Source organism: Jaculus jaculus, chromosome 1, assembly GCF_020740685.1.
Source record: "Jaculus jaculus isolate mJacJac1 chromosome 1, mJacJac1.mat.Y.cur, whole genome shotgun sequence".
Classification (NCBI taxonomy): Eukaryota; Metazoa; Chordata; class Mammalia; order Rodentia; family Dipodidae; genus Jaculus; species Jaculus jaculus.
In genome coordinates this window covers 74,408,053-74,423,657 of record NC_059102.1, presented here as the reverse complement: position 1 = coordinate 74,423,657, position 15,605 = coordinate 74,408,053, and the positions used below count along the sequence as shown (strand labels likewise).

General features: G+C 39.5%; 1 protein-coding gene and 2 pseudogenes across 6 annotated transcripts in view; 1 reads left to right on the top strand and 2 right to left on the bottom strand.

Moving 5' to 3' along the window:
* The window catches only part of Kdm4c (lysine demethylase 4C), a 370,239-nt gene that overhangs the window by 235,845 nt on the left and 118,789 nt on the right, over positions 1–15,605 (bottom strand). The gene's annotated exons all lie outside the window — the stretch shown is intronic.
* Positions 3,025–4,211, top strand: LOC101597172 (annotated as a pseudogene).
* On the bottom strand, positions 8,933–10,966 carry LOC105943705 (annotated as a pseudogene).

The following is a 15,605-nucleotide window of genomic DNA, read 5'->3' as shown; positions in this document are numbered from 1 at the left end:
CAGCATCACACTGATAACAAAACCAGAAAAAGATACAACAAAAAAAGAAAAGTAAAGACCAATCTTCCTCATGAACATAGATACAAAAATTCTCAACAAGGGCTGGTCGTGGTGGCGCACGCCTTTAATCCCAGCACTGGGGAGGCAGAGGTAGGAGGATTGCAGTGAGCTCGAGGCCACCCTGAGACTACATAGTGAATTCCAGGTCAGCCTGAGCTAGAGTGAGACCCTACTTACAAAAAAAAAAAAAATTCAACAAAATATTGGCAAACAGAATACAAGCATTTATCAGAGAAATCATTCCAACCAACCAAGTAGGCTTTATCCCAGAGATGATCAAGAATGGCTGAAAATACACAAATTAATAAATGTAATACATTATGTAAAGGGAATGAAGGACAAATATCACATGATCATCTCATTAGATGCAGTAAAAGCATCTAATCAAACATCCTTCATGATAAAATTCCTATAGAAACTGGGAATAGAAGTAACATATCTCAACATAATAAAGGCTATTTGTTGACAAACTTAGAGCCAACATAATAATTGATAATAACTTGAACCTTTTCCACTAAAATGAGGAACAAGACACCAGTATCCACTGTCCCTATTATCTCTTGCCTTATGGCAATAAAGCAAGAGACACAAATAAAAGGGATATAAATTAGAAAGGAAGAGATCAAATTATCATTATTTGCTGATGATATGACTCTATACATAAAGGATCCTAAGGATTCTACCAGCAAACTGTTAGAGCCAATAAACACTTACAGACATATAGCAGGATACTAAATAAACACAGAAGTCATTAGCGTTCCTATGTTAACAACAAACACACAGAGGATGATATCAGAGAATCACTTCTATTAACAACTGCATCAAAAGGGGGGGGGGGCTAGTGGAGTGGCTTAGTGATTAAGGTGTTTGCCCTCAAAGCCAAAAGACCCAGGAAATCAAACCTGGGCACCTCCCCCCTTTCTCTGTCAGACAAATTAATTAATTAATTAAAAAATTAAAATTAAAACAAGTAAAGTACCTTGTAATAAACCTAACCATGGAAGTGCAGAATCTCTACAGTGAAAACTTTAAAACACTCAAGTGAGAAATTGCAGAGAACACTAGGAAATGGAAAGACATCCCTTGTTCCTGGATTGGAAAAATCAATATTATGAAAAAGGCAAAACAATTTTGAGCAGCATACCTGATTTTAACCAATATTATAGAGCTATAGTAACAAAAACAGCATGGCACAGACACAAAAACAGACATGTAGATCCATGGAACAGAATACAGGACCCAGATGTAACTAAGTCCAGTAGCTACAGCCACCTGATCTTCACAAAATGCCAAATATACACACTGGAATAAGGAAAGCCTTTTCAACAAATGGTGCTAGGAAAACTAGATATGTATCTGTAGAAGGATAAAAATAGATCCTATCACCCCAGTTCAAGGCTCGACTCCCCAGGACCCACGTTAGCCAGATGCACAAGGGGGTGCACGCGTCTAGAGTTCGTTTACAAAGGCTGGAGGCCATGGCGCGCCCATTCTCTCTCTATCACTCTTCTCTATCTCTTTCTCTCTGTGTGCTTGCAAATAAAATAAAATTTAAAAAAATAGATCCTTATCTCCCAACATGGACAAGAATGAAGTCCAAATGGATCAAAACCTTAAGATCAGACTCTAAAACTGCTAGAGAGAAATATCAGACTCTAAAAACTAAAACTGCTAGAGAGAAATATCAGACTCTAAAACTGCTAGAGAGAAAAGGGGAAATTGTTCAACATATTGGACTTGGCAAAGACTTTATGAATATAATCCCAATTGCTCAGGAAATAAAACCACAGATCAAGCACTGGTATCTCATAAAATTACAAAGCTTTCATACAGCAAAGAAAACTGTGACTATAGCAAAGAGGCAACCTACAGAATGGGAGAAAAATCTTTTGTCAGCTATACATCTGAAAAAGGACTAATATCCCACATATACAAAGAACTCTAAAACCTAAGTAATATTAAATCAAACAACCCAATTATAAATGGACTATAGAACTAAACAGAGGTCTCAAAAGAAGAAATACACATGGCATACAAACATCTAAAAAAATGTTCTACATGCCTAGCCATCAGGGAAATGCAGATTAAATCTACCTCGAGATTCCATCTCACTCCTGTCAGAATGGCTACCATCATGAAAACAAATGACCATAAGTGCTAGCAAGGATGCAGTGAAAGAGGAACCCTTCTACACTGTTGTTGGGAATGCAATCTGGTCCAGCCATTGTGGAAATCAGTGTACAGATTCCTCAGACAGCTAAAAATAGATTTTACACATGATTGAGCTATAGCACTCCTAAAAATATATCCTAAGGACTCCTCTCACTACGTTAGAGAGACTTAGTCAACCATGTTTATTGCTGCTCTATTCACAATAGCTAGGAAATGGAACCAGCCTAGATGTACCTCAACTGATGAGTAGATAATGAAGATGTGGCACATTTATGAAATTGAGTTCTATTCAGTGGTAAAGAACAATGCAATTACGAAATTTGCAGAGAAATGGATGGATCTTGAAAGTACCATACTGAGTGTGGTAACCAGGCCCAGAAAGCCAAACGTCACATGTTCTCTCTCATATGTGGGTCCTAGCTACAAATGATTGGACTTTTATGTGAGTAGGAATAAAACTCAGTAGCAGAGACAGTAAGCTAGAAAGGAGATATAAAGGGATAAAAAGGGAGGGAGTGGGGACTTAATAGGATGGTATTGTATATATGTAAGTAGAACAGATTAATGGGGGTGAAATGGCTTAAGTGAGGTCAGGGAAAGAGATAAAGGTGGAGGGAGGGCTAATCAATATCTAACAGGAGGGCACACCCACAAGGATGCGAGCGTTGGAGGTGGATGGCTCGGCATGAGTGGCTCCAGGCAGCATGTGCAGCTGTTTGCACCGTGGCTGCCAAGGTCTTGGGTTCCCGGTCATGAGAGGAGAATATGAAGCAAAGAAATCTGAGAAAAAAATATTGAAGGGCCATGCAAGCCAGTTGTAGCCAGCTGCACAATTCTCCATAAAGTGCAAGTGGTGAAGATGCCTCTGCCTCCTAGTGTTCTCTCCCATCAAGACTGGCTGGAGATAGTTCTTGTCTTTACTCTGGAGATGTTCATATTCAGATGAACCCCATTCCTAAAGAATACCCTGGAAGTCCAGGTCAGATGCCCATAGCTGTACCTATGAGTATGCCCAGAGTCGGTTCCGGAGTCACTCCCATGGAGAGGAAAGGCCACCTGATGATCCAAGCCCGGAGTCTGGGGAACATGCAAGTGGTTCATTCTTAGAATTTCAGAATTTTGGCTACAGAAAAGTCTTCCTTACATTTTGATTCTGGGTATCAAACTTGTTATGCAGCATATAACAGGAATTTCTCTCAGAATTGGGCTGCCAACAACTTTTATGTATACAAACAAAAGCATTGTAAATCAGGTTTTTCTAAGAGAAAGGTCCTCAAAGATTCAGTGTGCCTGGCTACTAGTATTCTTAGCAGGATCTTCTGTTCTTTTATATTACACTTTTCATTTTCAGTCACTTTATTACAACTTAATTTTCTTAAATCCCACATTGGGTCCCTTGAGCTTCTGAGAAGTACTTTGGATTATTGGAATTACAGACTTCATTCTGAAATTCCTCTTCATGGGTTTAAAATGCCTTATTTTATTGGTGCCTGCTTTCATCAGGCCTTTTAAATCAAAGGGTTACTGGTACATGCTTTTAGAAGAATTATGTCAGTATTACCAAAGTTTTGTTCCCATACCAGTTTGGTATTGATACTTTATAAGCTATGGAGAGTTTGGTCATGTAACTAGATGGAGCCTTGGGATATTGTTGGCTTTATTCTACCTCATACTAAAACTTTTGGACATTTTGGACATTTGAGAACTTTCCAACATGTTTTGCAATTATTTTTTACCAGACCAAGTTATGGAGTGGCTGCCAGCAAGAGACAGTGTTCAGCTGTGGATGATATTTGTCCAATATGTCAAGCTGAATTTCAGAAGCCAATTCTTCTAATTTGTCAGCATATATTTTGTGATGAGTGCATCGCCCTATGGTTTAACAGAGAGAAACATGTCCACTGTGCAGAACTGTGATTTCAGATCGTATAAATAAATGGAAAGATGGAGCCACTTCATCACATCTTCAAATATATTAACTTCTATAAACTTTTAAGACCACAAAATACTAAATTTTATTTGGTACTGAATAACGTATCAATATTGTTCTCCAGGACCAGAAGAAAACTTTTGATTCAAATGGTTTTATAATATTGCAAAACGTATAGATTACATGAAAGAGCTATACGTTTTAAAACATGTATTTGCTGGACATGGTGGCACACACATTTAATTCAAGCACTTAGGAGGCAGAGGTAGGGGAATTGCTGTGAGTTCAAGGCCAGTCTAAGTAACTACATAGTGAATTCCAGGTCAGCCTGGGCTAGAGCAAGACCCTAACTGAGAAAAAAAGTATATGTTCAATTTAATGAATATACAAGTTTTATTCTACCTAATTATTTGGCAGGTAATTAATTGCAGTGTTAAATTGTGTGTCTTCTTGCTGGTGGTACAAAACAGAAGTTACAAACTAGAACTAGGCCAGGCATGATGGCTCAACCTGTAATTTCAGCTCTCAGGAGGTTGAAGTAGGAGGATGGCAATGTTCACCCTGGGCAAAAACCTTGCTTCAGAAAGAAAGAGATTGAGAAATACAGAAGGGAAAAGAAACTAGAAGTGGTGGTAGTTCTAGAGAGGTCAGGTATTTTTTTCTTCACACTTTTCAGAGTAGTTTTTTTTTTTTTTCATAGCATTTTAAGACAGTATCTGAAATAATTTTCTCTAGTATTGACTTTTATAATTACCATCCTAAAAATAGTTATTTACAAAATTTGTATTTTTAAATGAAAGTTGTAAAAGCTTTATTTTACTTGTAGCAATTATATTGTATAAGTAAAGATCTACTGAGGATGATATATTTTAGTACTGTATTTGCTGTGTGATGATTAATAATCAGTGAGAATAAATAATTTAAATTTTAAAAAATAACAGGATATATGTAAGTCATGTGGAAAACTACTTTTTTGAACAATGGAACACTCTCATGAGCCTAGAAAATTTTTAGTACAAGGGATGGGATACCTTCCAGTGAGTTGCTGGCCAGGGAGGTCTCTGATACCCCCAAAACATTACAGGCCATGCCAAGGCCCTTGGTTTCGCACCAGGAATAGATGGTAAGATTCCACATACTTGGGATGCAAGGTCACTGAGAAATCCTGCTGGAGCTAAGCTGAAAACCTCCTACATGTAGACCAGCTGACAGAATGCTAGAAAAAGTTATGCTCCTTGCAGTTCAATGGGAGAGAAAAGTCACCAGTGAAGATACTCAACAGATACTGCAAGCCATATATTTGGCCAGCCAAGCCAAATGAGCCAATGTGTGCAACAGTGGCATGTCTGTTATGGGGAAAACCAACCACTCTATAATTGGACTGGGGCAGGCTCCATGGGAAGGAATACACCCTGATACTGAAAACCTACAACAGGGGTAGTCATGAGCCCTAGGGATATAATGTTTGCTGGTGTCTGGCTAAATGTATATACTATGTTCACCAAACTGTCCAGTAAGCACTTCTCTTAACATTCATACCCATATATTAATGCTACTCTCACTTTTGGTTACAGAACTTTCTCTTTTCAGATGGCAGTGACCTTGGGATGACTCAGAAGGCACCATGATGCTGAGAAGTGATAGAAGAGTGCTCAGCACTGAAATATCTCTATCTCACCTTCCAAGGCTCAAGATCCTTTGTGGCAGAAAGAATGTTAGAGCCAAAGGAAAGGCAGGAGTCCTTACAATGTGCTCCTCCAGACACCAAATGGCCTAAATATCCATGACCTCACAGTGTCTGACACTATCTATACAAGACCATTGTAACAAGAAAGAACGATTATGACATCTAAATAAAAGGTAGACTTATTAGGGGTGGGAGAGATTAGATGGAGAGTGGAGTTTCAAAGGGGAAAGTTGGGGGGAGGGAGGGAATTACCATGGGATATTGTTTACAATCATGGAAGTTGTCAATAAGAATAAATGAATAAATAAATTTTTTAAAAGAAAAATGAAGCTTTGAAAACTACAGGAAAATGGATGGATCTGGAAAGGATTATATTAGTAAGGTAACCCAGGTCTAGGAAGCCAAAAGTCACATTATCTTTCTAATGTGTGGATCCTAACTACAAATGACTGGACTTCTGGAAAAAGCTAAGCTACATGGAATTCAATGGGAGAGAAATCACCAATAGAGATAAACAACAGTAGACACTAAATGATCAAATGGATGCAATAGTGACATGTCTGTTCTGGGGGAAACTAACTGCTCTCTAATTGGACTGGAGGCCGATTCCATGGGTGGGAATACATCCCTGATACTGAAAACTTAAAACAGGGGTAGTCATGAGCCCTAAGGGTGTCAGAGCTGCTGGTGTCTGGTTAAATGTATATAATATGCTCACCAAACTGCCCACTAAGCACTTCTCTTAAGTTCATAACCATCTATTAATGGTACTCTCACTTTTGGTTAGAGGAGCTTCATTTTTCAGATGGCAGTGACCTTGGGATGACTCAGAAGGCACATGGTGCTCGGAAGAAGTGACAGAGGAGTGCTTAGCACTGAAATATCACTATTACACCTTCCACAGCTCAGGGTCGATTGTGGAAGAGGTGGCAGATAGAATGTAAGAGCCAACGGAGGGGTAGGATCCCTTACAACAAGCTCCTCCAGATACAAAATGGCCTGGATATCCATGACTTCACAGTGCCTAATATTACCTACACAAGGCCATCATAACAGGAAGGCAAGATGATGACATCAAAATAAAAGAGAGACTGACTGAGATGGGGAAAGGCAATGATAGAGAATGGAGTTGCAAAGGGGAAAGTAGGGGAAGTGAGGGAATTGCCATGGGTTATTATCTACAGTTATGGAACTTATCAATAAAAAAATGTAAATTTTTAAAAACTTGGCATCTATTTCCCTAGAATGTCATTTTCAGACAGGTTACAGCAAAGTATTATTAGGCAGTTAATATAAGAAATTTTAGGGGCTGGAGAGATGGCTTAGCAGTTAAGTGCTTGCCTGTGAAGCCTAAGGACCCCGGTTCGAGGCTCGATTCCCCAGGACCCATATAAGCCAGATGCACAAGGTGGCGCATGTATGTGGAATTCGTCTACAGTGGCTGGAAGCCCTGGCACACCCATTTCTCTCTCTCTCTCTCTCTCTCCCTCTTTCTCTCTCTCTCTCCCTCCCTCCCTCTTTCTCTGTCGCTCTCAAATAAATAAATAAAAATAAACCAAAAGAAAAAAGAAAAAAAGAAATTTTAGGACCCATCAATATGGAATTAACTCTGTAGACACCATGACAGGAGAATTCTTAAATATGGGGTTATATCAGTAAGAATATAAATCTATAATTCCTAAACTACAAAGACTTCTCTAGACCCTATCCTAGTATAATGTAGAAAGTATTTTTTGTGCAAGCTTTCTTGCTATATGAAAATTCTATGCCACCTCAACATTTTTGGTTGTCATGAAACTACATGTGTGAACTCTGGCTGGGATAACAAGCATCCAGGAACTTGTTCTAACTAAATAAAGGTGCCACACAAGGCTAATGATATTTTAAATCAAGGTCAACAAATTGAGATTTTTGACTCACTTTCTTTCACTCTTTCTACCTCACTGCAACATAAATTATACTAATTGTGATATGTTGTTTAAATAAATGGTAAGCTGGATTCTGAGAAATGGGTTGTCCATTCCCATTCCTCTCAAGTAGACCCACAAAGCAAGCTTAAACCATGAGTCATTCACCTTATGCCTAGGCAAATAGGCCAACTGCCTCTGTGACAAGAAGCATATGGTTCTGGTTCTCTCTATATTTTCACTCTTATCTAAGATCACTGAAGCTTTATTAGAGTAGTCTTCAGACTCTGTGAGACAGAGGAAAAAGAACATTAAAAAAAAAAAAAAAGAACTAAAAAGCCACGCATGCTGGTACATGCCTTTAATTCCAGCACTGAGGAGTCAGAGGTAGAAGGATCACCATGAGTTCTAGGCCACCCTGAGACTACATAGTTAATTCTAGGTCAGCCTGGGCCAGAGTGAGACCCTACCTCAAATAACCAAAAAATTTTTAAAAAGATCTAACTAGGATTTACTACAAGTTAGAATTTTATGATTTAACAATATTAAACAGGTGATCTTAATTTGTTACATGATGTCACCAAATTCAGATTTGTCACTGCTGAGTTTATACTTCCGGTTTTATGATGAAAAGACCTTTTATTTTATTTTAGTTTTTACACAAATTAAAAGCTGTTTCTTAATAATTCTCTCCAAGTCAGATATATATATATATATATATATATATATATTTATATACACACACTCACAAAAATGGTGTGTGAAGGAAAGCTGATGTACACAGTAAGTTGTATCCTAAACTCATCAAGGAAAGCTGTTGAAGCAAGGATTTACAGAGTTGGCAACAAGCTGACAATTCTCCCCAAAAAGCAGGGTGTCGGTACATTGCCCAAGGTGGCTTCAAACTCGTGATCCTATCTCAGCCTCCCAGTGCTGGGGTTACAGGTGTGCACTACTGCATCCAGCAAGGCTAACAATTCTCAAGAACTGAGTGTTCAAATGCTGCATGGCACAAAGATATACTATATAAAGTACTGCTAAGTACAAAGGAAAACATCTATATAGCTTTTAGCAAAAATGCTTCTCCAGAAAAGCAATCAAAACACAACCAGCAGACCAAGGAAGCTAGAGCTAAATATCAGAGCTACAATTTCTCAATTCTGTGCTAGGAAATTCCACTTATCCAGAATGGACTCAGTTTTCAGGACAAAACAGGGACTTTTTAAACAGGTCATACTTTACCCATCTTAAATTCTTCATTTCTTCCCCCCACCCACCAGTATTTCAGCATGATCCAGCAGAAAGAAAGCTGCTTTTAGAATGGGCTATTTTATTTTTCTTTCTGTGGCGAGACTGTCATAGAGCCTGGATATTTCAGGTTCATATGCATCCATGACCAGTGTCCCACTGTAGTCAAAAAATTTAGCAATGGACTGGTGAACTCAGCTTCCCATGGCTGCTTTGTTCTTCCACTGATGAAGGTCAGTTTCAGGGTATACTTGTCATCGAACCTTTTCAGACTGGAGGACAGCTGCCAAATATCATCAGGATCCATCCCTGTAGGATCTTTCCTATGGGCCACGAGAAAGATGCTCTTCTCCTTATATGAGGGATAAATGGTCAGAATACCCATCATCACAAAATATGATATGAGGCACAAAGCCAATACCGGCTTGGACTCCGGGAAGGGGTGCATATAATCCCAAATCAAAGCCACTATGGCAAAGAAACAGGAGATGGTACAGATGGTAAGACGACCATCAGTTAGACCAAAATTCTCCACATACTTGTATTTTTCCAGAAGTACCTTTATGGCAGAATCATCCAAAGAGTTTTTCACAGCTGATCCATCCCACTTATCGATTTTAACAGGTTTATCATCAATCTTCCACTTAAAGCCACTGCGGCTGCTACTTGTGCCGCCGCCAGCGCCACTCCCGGCCCCACCACCGCCTCCACTGCCACTGCTTCTCCCGCATGAAAAGACCTTTTAGCACACTTAGATTATTGGAAGTCATAAGATTCTGTGGGGGTGGGGGATGACACACACCTTCAATCCCAACACTTGAGAGGTGAAAATGACAAAATCAGGAATTCAAAGCCAACCTGCCTCTGAACAAGGACCACAAAAAAAAAAAAAAGCCTCTCCTAATCCCTGAGATGAGACTACTCATCATATCTTAAAACAGATGGCAAGACTTTATCCTACTTTACTTGCCCTTTAATAAAACCAGTTCCAAGTATATTAAATCCATTGGTAAGGATTATATGAAGGGAAGTGAAGGGAAGTTAATAAGTTTTACCTGTATGACAAATCCATACCTTTTAAAATTCATTTCATAGGATTTACAAAGTCTCAAGATAGGGGCTAAAAAGAAATGGCTCAATGGTGAAAATACTTGCCTGAAAAGTCTAACAACCCAAGTTCAATTCCCCAGTATCCACATAATGCCAGATGTACAAGGTGGTACGTGCATCTGGAGTTTGTTTGTAGTTGCTAAAGACCCTAATGAGCCCATTCTCTCTCTCCCCCTACCCCAGTGTGGTTGCACACATCTTTAATCCCATCACTGTGGAGGCAAAGGTAGGAGGATCACTATGAGTTTGAAGCAAGTCTGAGACTATAGAGTGATAGAGTGACTTTCAGGTCAGCCTAGGACACAGCAAGACCCTACCTTGAAAAATAAATTCTGAAATCAACAGGTCATGAAGTCCAAAATTCAATTCAATGATGTTTGGCTCATCATGACAGTTATAAAAACTATCTTCAATCCCTGCACTTAAGAAGCAGAGGTAGGAGAATCGTTCTGACTTCAAGGCCACCAAGACAACAGAGTGAATGCCAGGTCAGCCTGGGCTGGAGTGAGACCCTACCTCAAACAAATTTAAAAAAAAGTTTAATCAAGTCCATGCTAACTTAGGTTTTATAAAAAAATAAGCTGACTTCATCCACTGTAACTTTTGTTCTTAGGGAGATGTGTTGGTTTGATTCAGGTGTCTCCCATAAACGTATGTGTGCTGAATACTAACTATGTCCCCAGCTGGTGGCAATTTGGGAATTGGAGCATCCTGGAGGCAGTGTATTGTTGGAGGTGGACTTATAGATGTTATGGCCATCTTCCCCATGCCAGTGATTAGCACACGCTCCTAGTGCTGTTGTCCATATGACATTGGCCACAATGTGATGTCCAACCTCTCTGCTCGTGCCATCTTGTTCCCCTGTCATCATGGAGATTCCCCTCAAGTCTATAAGCCAAAATAAACTCTTTCCTTCCACAAGATAGTTTTGGTCAGGTTTGTTGGACTGTAACTCAAAACTTACCACGAAAGGAGACAAGGAAGTTTCCCTATCTTCTGATAACCTGTGTGCTTTCTCAAGTTTTGAGTTTTTTGTTTGTTTGTTTATTTATTTAAAAGAAAGAGCTATACAGAAATAGGCAGAGAGAGGGGGAGAATGTGCATTGCAAGGTCCTCCAGCCACTGAAAACAAACTCCAGATGCATGCACCCCCTTGTGCATCTGGTTTATGTGGGTCCTGCAGAGTCAAACCTCAGTCCTTTGGCTTTGCAGGCAAGCACCTTAACCTCTAAGCCATCTCTCCAGCCCTGGAAACTCTATTCTTAATTCCTGAGCAACCCCAACATGTGATGCTAGAATCTGTTATTTATAAACAATGCAATTTAAATAAAAACTGTTAGCTATCTGGTCGATCCTCCATCTATTTTATAGTATGAGTAACCAAAATGATAAAACATAAAATTGCTTTCTATTAATCAAAATGTCTGGAACATACATCCAATTAATTGCTGTTCAAGATTAAGATTAAAAACAGACATAAAGGGTAGAGAAAGGAAGGGAGGAGGATACTTAATAGGTTGATATTGTATATATGTAATTACAATGATTGTAATGGGGAGGTAATATGATGGAGAATGGAATTTCAAATGGGAAAGTGTGGGGGTGGGGAGGGAGGGAATTACCATGGGATATATTTTATAATCATGGAAAATGTTAATAAAAATTAATAAAATAAAATAAAATAAAATAAAAAGATTAAAAACAGTATTTGTCCAACAGTGTTGTCTCTCTTAAGATAGATCTGTCAAGAGTTATATTAAGGGCTGGAGAGATGGCTTAGTGGTTAAGCGCTTGCCTGTGAAGCCTAAGGACCCCGGTTCAAGGCTCGATTCCCCAGGACCCACGTTAGCCAGATGCACAAGGGGGCGCATGCGTCTGGAGTTCGTTCGCAGGGGCTGGAGGCCCTGGCGCGCCCATTCTCTCCCTCTTTCTCTATCTGCCTGTTTCTCTCTCTCTGACGCTCTGAAATAACTAAATAAAAATAAACAAAATTAAAAAAAAAAAGAGTTATATTAAAACCAAACTGTCTTAGTTCAACAATGACCAGGTTTGGTTCTATTTATGTGTGATAAAATAGTTTTTCTGAAGGTTTTACTTAATAGTCTTACTTCTGAATTTTCAAGTTTATTTGCTTGTAACTCTCAAGACATATTCCTTGCTCCAGGATACAACCTCATGCTCAAGTGACTTTCTTCTGAGAAAAATGGTCTCAGGATGATTATTTGCAGATCTAAAATACGAATAAATATGGTACTAACCTTTGGCCCTGGCTAGCCCCCAGGAAGGATTAGAAGGTGTGCTCTGGGATTTCCTTGGATACAAGGACAACAAATAAAAACCTTAGAGTGCCCAGCCAATTTGCTTTTATTGAAACACCTATGGACTAGGAACATTTTTCTTCACTGGTATGCTCATTTAGTCTCTATTTTTACCACATCTATTGACTTAGAAGATATCATCTGGTACATAGAAACTCACTAAATATTACTCAAAAGCTAATTCTTAATTAAGCCCTTCTTAATTCTGAGGTTCAAATGATACAAAAAAGTTAATTATACAAAATCATAGGGCTTTAGGTATCCTCACAAGTCTAGGGTGATGGGTGTGCCATATCAGGCTTGTACATATGTATATTCCTAATAATTATGCTACTGTCTCATCTGAACAGATTCAGACTATGTCAGACATTACTGTGCCATGAGGTGAACAGTTCTGGGAAGGGATCTCAAGTCTTTCAAGGTGTGGCGGGAGGGAACATGCCTACAATAACCCTTATTGTTACTCTGTTAATTTTTGGACCCTCTATACTCAATTGCTGTTTTACCTCAGATGGTACTGAGACAATCTAACTCCATCTACCTGGGTTCCTTCAATTGCTTCCCAAGGCCTTGAAGTCTACAAAAATGAAATCCTAAAGGCCTCCAGTTTGCTGTGTGCCCAATTCCCCTCAACTCCATGCTTTTATTGTTTCTCACCAGCATTTTCTTCCAGAACTGTCTTCTTACACTCCACCACTTTCCCAGTCCCTTACATAGTCCATCTGGAGAAGTTCCCCAACAGACACACCCAACAATCCTACTCACCCTGAAGTAGCCAGAAAACAGAGATTAGGGCTGCAGAGATGGCTTAGTGGTTAAGGTACTTGCCAGATGGGTTTCCACTTCAATTCCCTAACAGCAACTTCTTCAGAGAGGGTACTGAGGCAGTTGAGTGTATCTGGGCCCCGAAAGTAAAAACCAGAAATCATCCCTTTGGGCCTATACTTGCAGTCTTCACTTTGCTAGAAATCAGAGAAGAATCTGGCTTCTCTTTACTCTAAAGGAGTTACAAAGACCTGTTTTTTTTCCATAAACATCCTAAGTGGCTCCATGGGAAGGAGTATTCCTGGATGATTTAAATCTGATCCTGACATTGTGGGTGGTTAAGCTCAGCATCATGGCTGGTCAGCTCAGCCCACATTCAGAATCTACAAATGGCCCTAATTTGGGTCACAGGGCAGGCTTTACCCACCCCTCTTATCCTCCTCATGGCAGGAACTCTCTGTACTTCCTCTCCTTTCCTTCTTTTATTTTTTTTAATTATTTATTTATTTATTTGAGAGCGACAGACACAGAAAGAAAGACAGATAGAGGGAGAGAGAGAGAATGGGCGTGCCAGGGCTTCCAGCCTCTGCAAACAAACTCCAGATGCCTGCGCCCCCTTGTGCATCTGGCTAACGTGGGACCTGGCGAAGCGAGCCTCGAACCGGGGTCCTTAGGCTTCACAGGCAAGCGCTTAACCGCTAAGCCATCTCTCCAGCCCTCCTTTCCTTCTTTTAATCTAATAAAGTCACTCTAAAACTTTTTTAAAAAATACCACTTGTGAGGAAGAGATAGGAGGATCCCTGTAGTTTGAGGCCACCCTGGGACTACAGAGTAAATTCCAGATCAGCCTGGGATAAAGCCAGACCCTACCTCAAAAAAATCAAAAAGAAAAACAGAACTTTTTTTTGTTTGACTCAACACTGCAAAAATTTACATTCGCCTCATTTTTAAATGAAAGTTCATCGTAGTTTCACCACAAAGTTCATTGCCTATGTATTCAAGGATTATGATAATCATATAAACTCTGCTTTAATCTGTTAGCCAGAACTGAACTCATAGACCTTAATTTTCACAAAGACAAACCCTAACAAAATTCAAGTTCACACAACTATTACTACTATAATGTATTAGATTACATTTAAAGAGATTCGGGTACCAAAAAAACCTGGGCAAAAGCCTATGGTTAAAAGGGTCATAGGCCATAGGAGGGAAGCTACAATTTTGTTTATATGAATATGTTACTCTGTCAAATTATTCTCTAAATATATATGTTTATGCTCTCCCCTCTGGTTAAAGAAGCTTCTTTATGAAGTTGGTTGTCAGTAACTACTAAGGAGACTCAAAACCCATCAAAGTGCTAGGAATAAATGACTGTGGTGTTCAGCATTAAATGAGACATCTATCTACCTCTCCAAAATCACCCTCTCCAATGCTCAGGGATCACTGTGGAAGATAACACATTAAGAACCTAATAAAGACCAAAAGGATGCTCAACTTTCTGTCAAAAACTGTCTGCTAGACTCAATGTATCTATTGCATTCACGACCTGTGAGAGACTGTCATTACAGGCAGAAAACCTACACAATATCAGAGTATTGGGCTCATCAATATTCTGTCATGAATAAGGCCTTCATCCCTCCCTGATGAGTTATCGATAGTTCATGTCTCCAATATTGAGGAAGCAAGAGACATTATCAGTAATGTAGACACTGGGAAATTGCCAAGTGCTCTGGCAAATAATCATCCTCTAATTAATCTCAGTCGTACATACACACACTTAAAAAAAAAGCAAATAAAGGCTGCTTGAGAAAATTGGGCTAATATAAGGAGAGGAATAAGGGGAGACAAGAGAAGTTAACGGGATGGAATTATGATCAAAATAAAGTATGCATATGTAAAACTTGTCAATAAAAAATAGAAAATACACTTTAAACCAGGTATGGTAGCACACACCTTTAATCCCAACACTTGGGAGGCAGAGGTAGGAGGATCACCATGAGTTTGAGGTCACCCTGAGACTACACAGTTAGTTCCAGGTCAGCCTGGGCTAGAATGAAACCCTACCTAAAAAAACAAAAACAAGCCGGAATGGTGGTGCACAACTTTAATCCCAGCACTTGGGAAGCAGAGGTAGGAGGATCTCAGTGAGTTTGAGGCCACCCTGAGAATACACAGTGAATTCCAGGTCAGCCTGGGCTACAGTGAGACCCTATCTCAAAAAACTGTTGGGGTGGGGGGGAGAGGATATACACTTAAATACAAAAAACAAAAAAGAAAAGGCTGGAGGGATGGCTCATCGGTTAAGGCATTTGGCTACAAAGACAAAGGACCCAGGTTCAATTCCCCAGAACCCATGTTAGCCAGATTCACAAGGGGCATAGGCATCTGGAGTTCATTTATGATGGCTG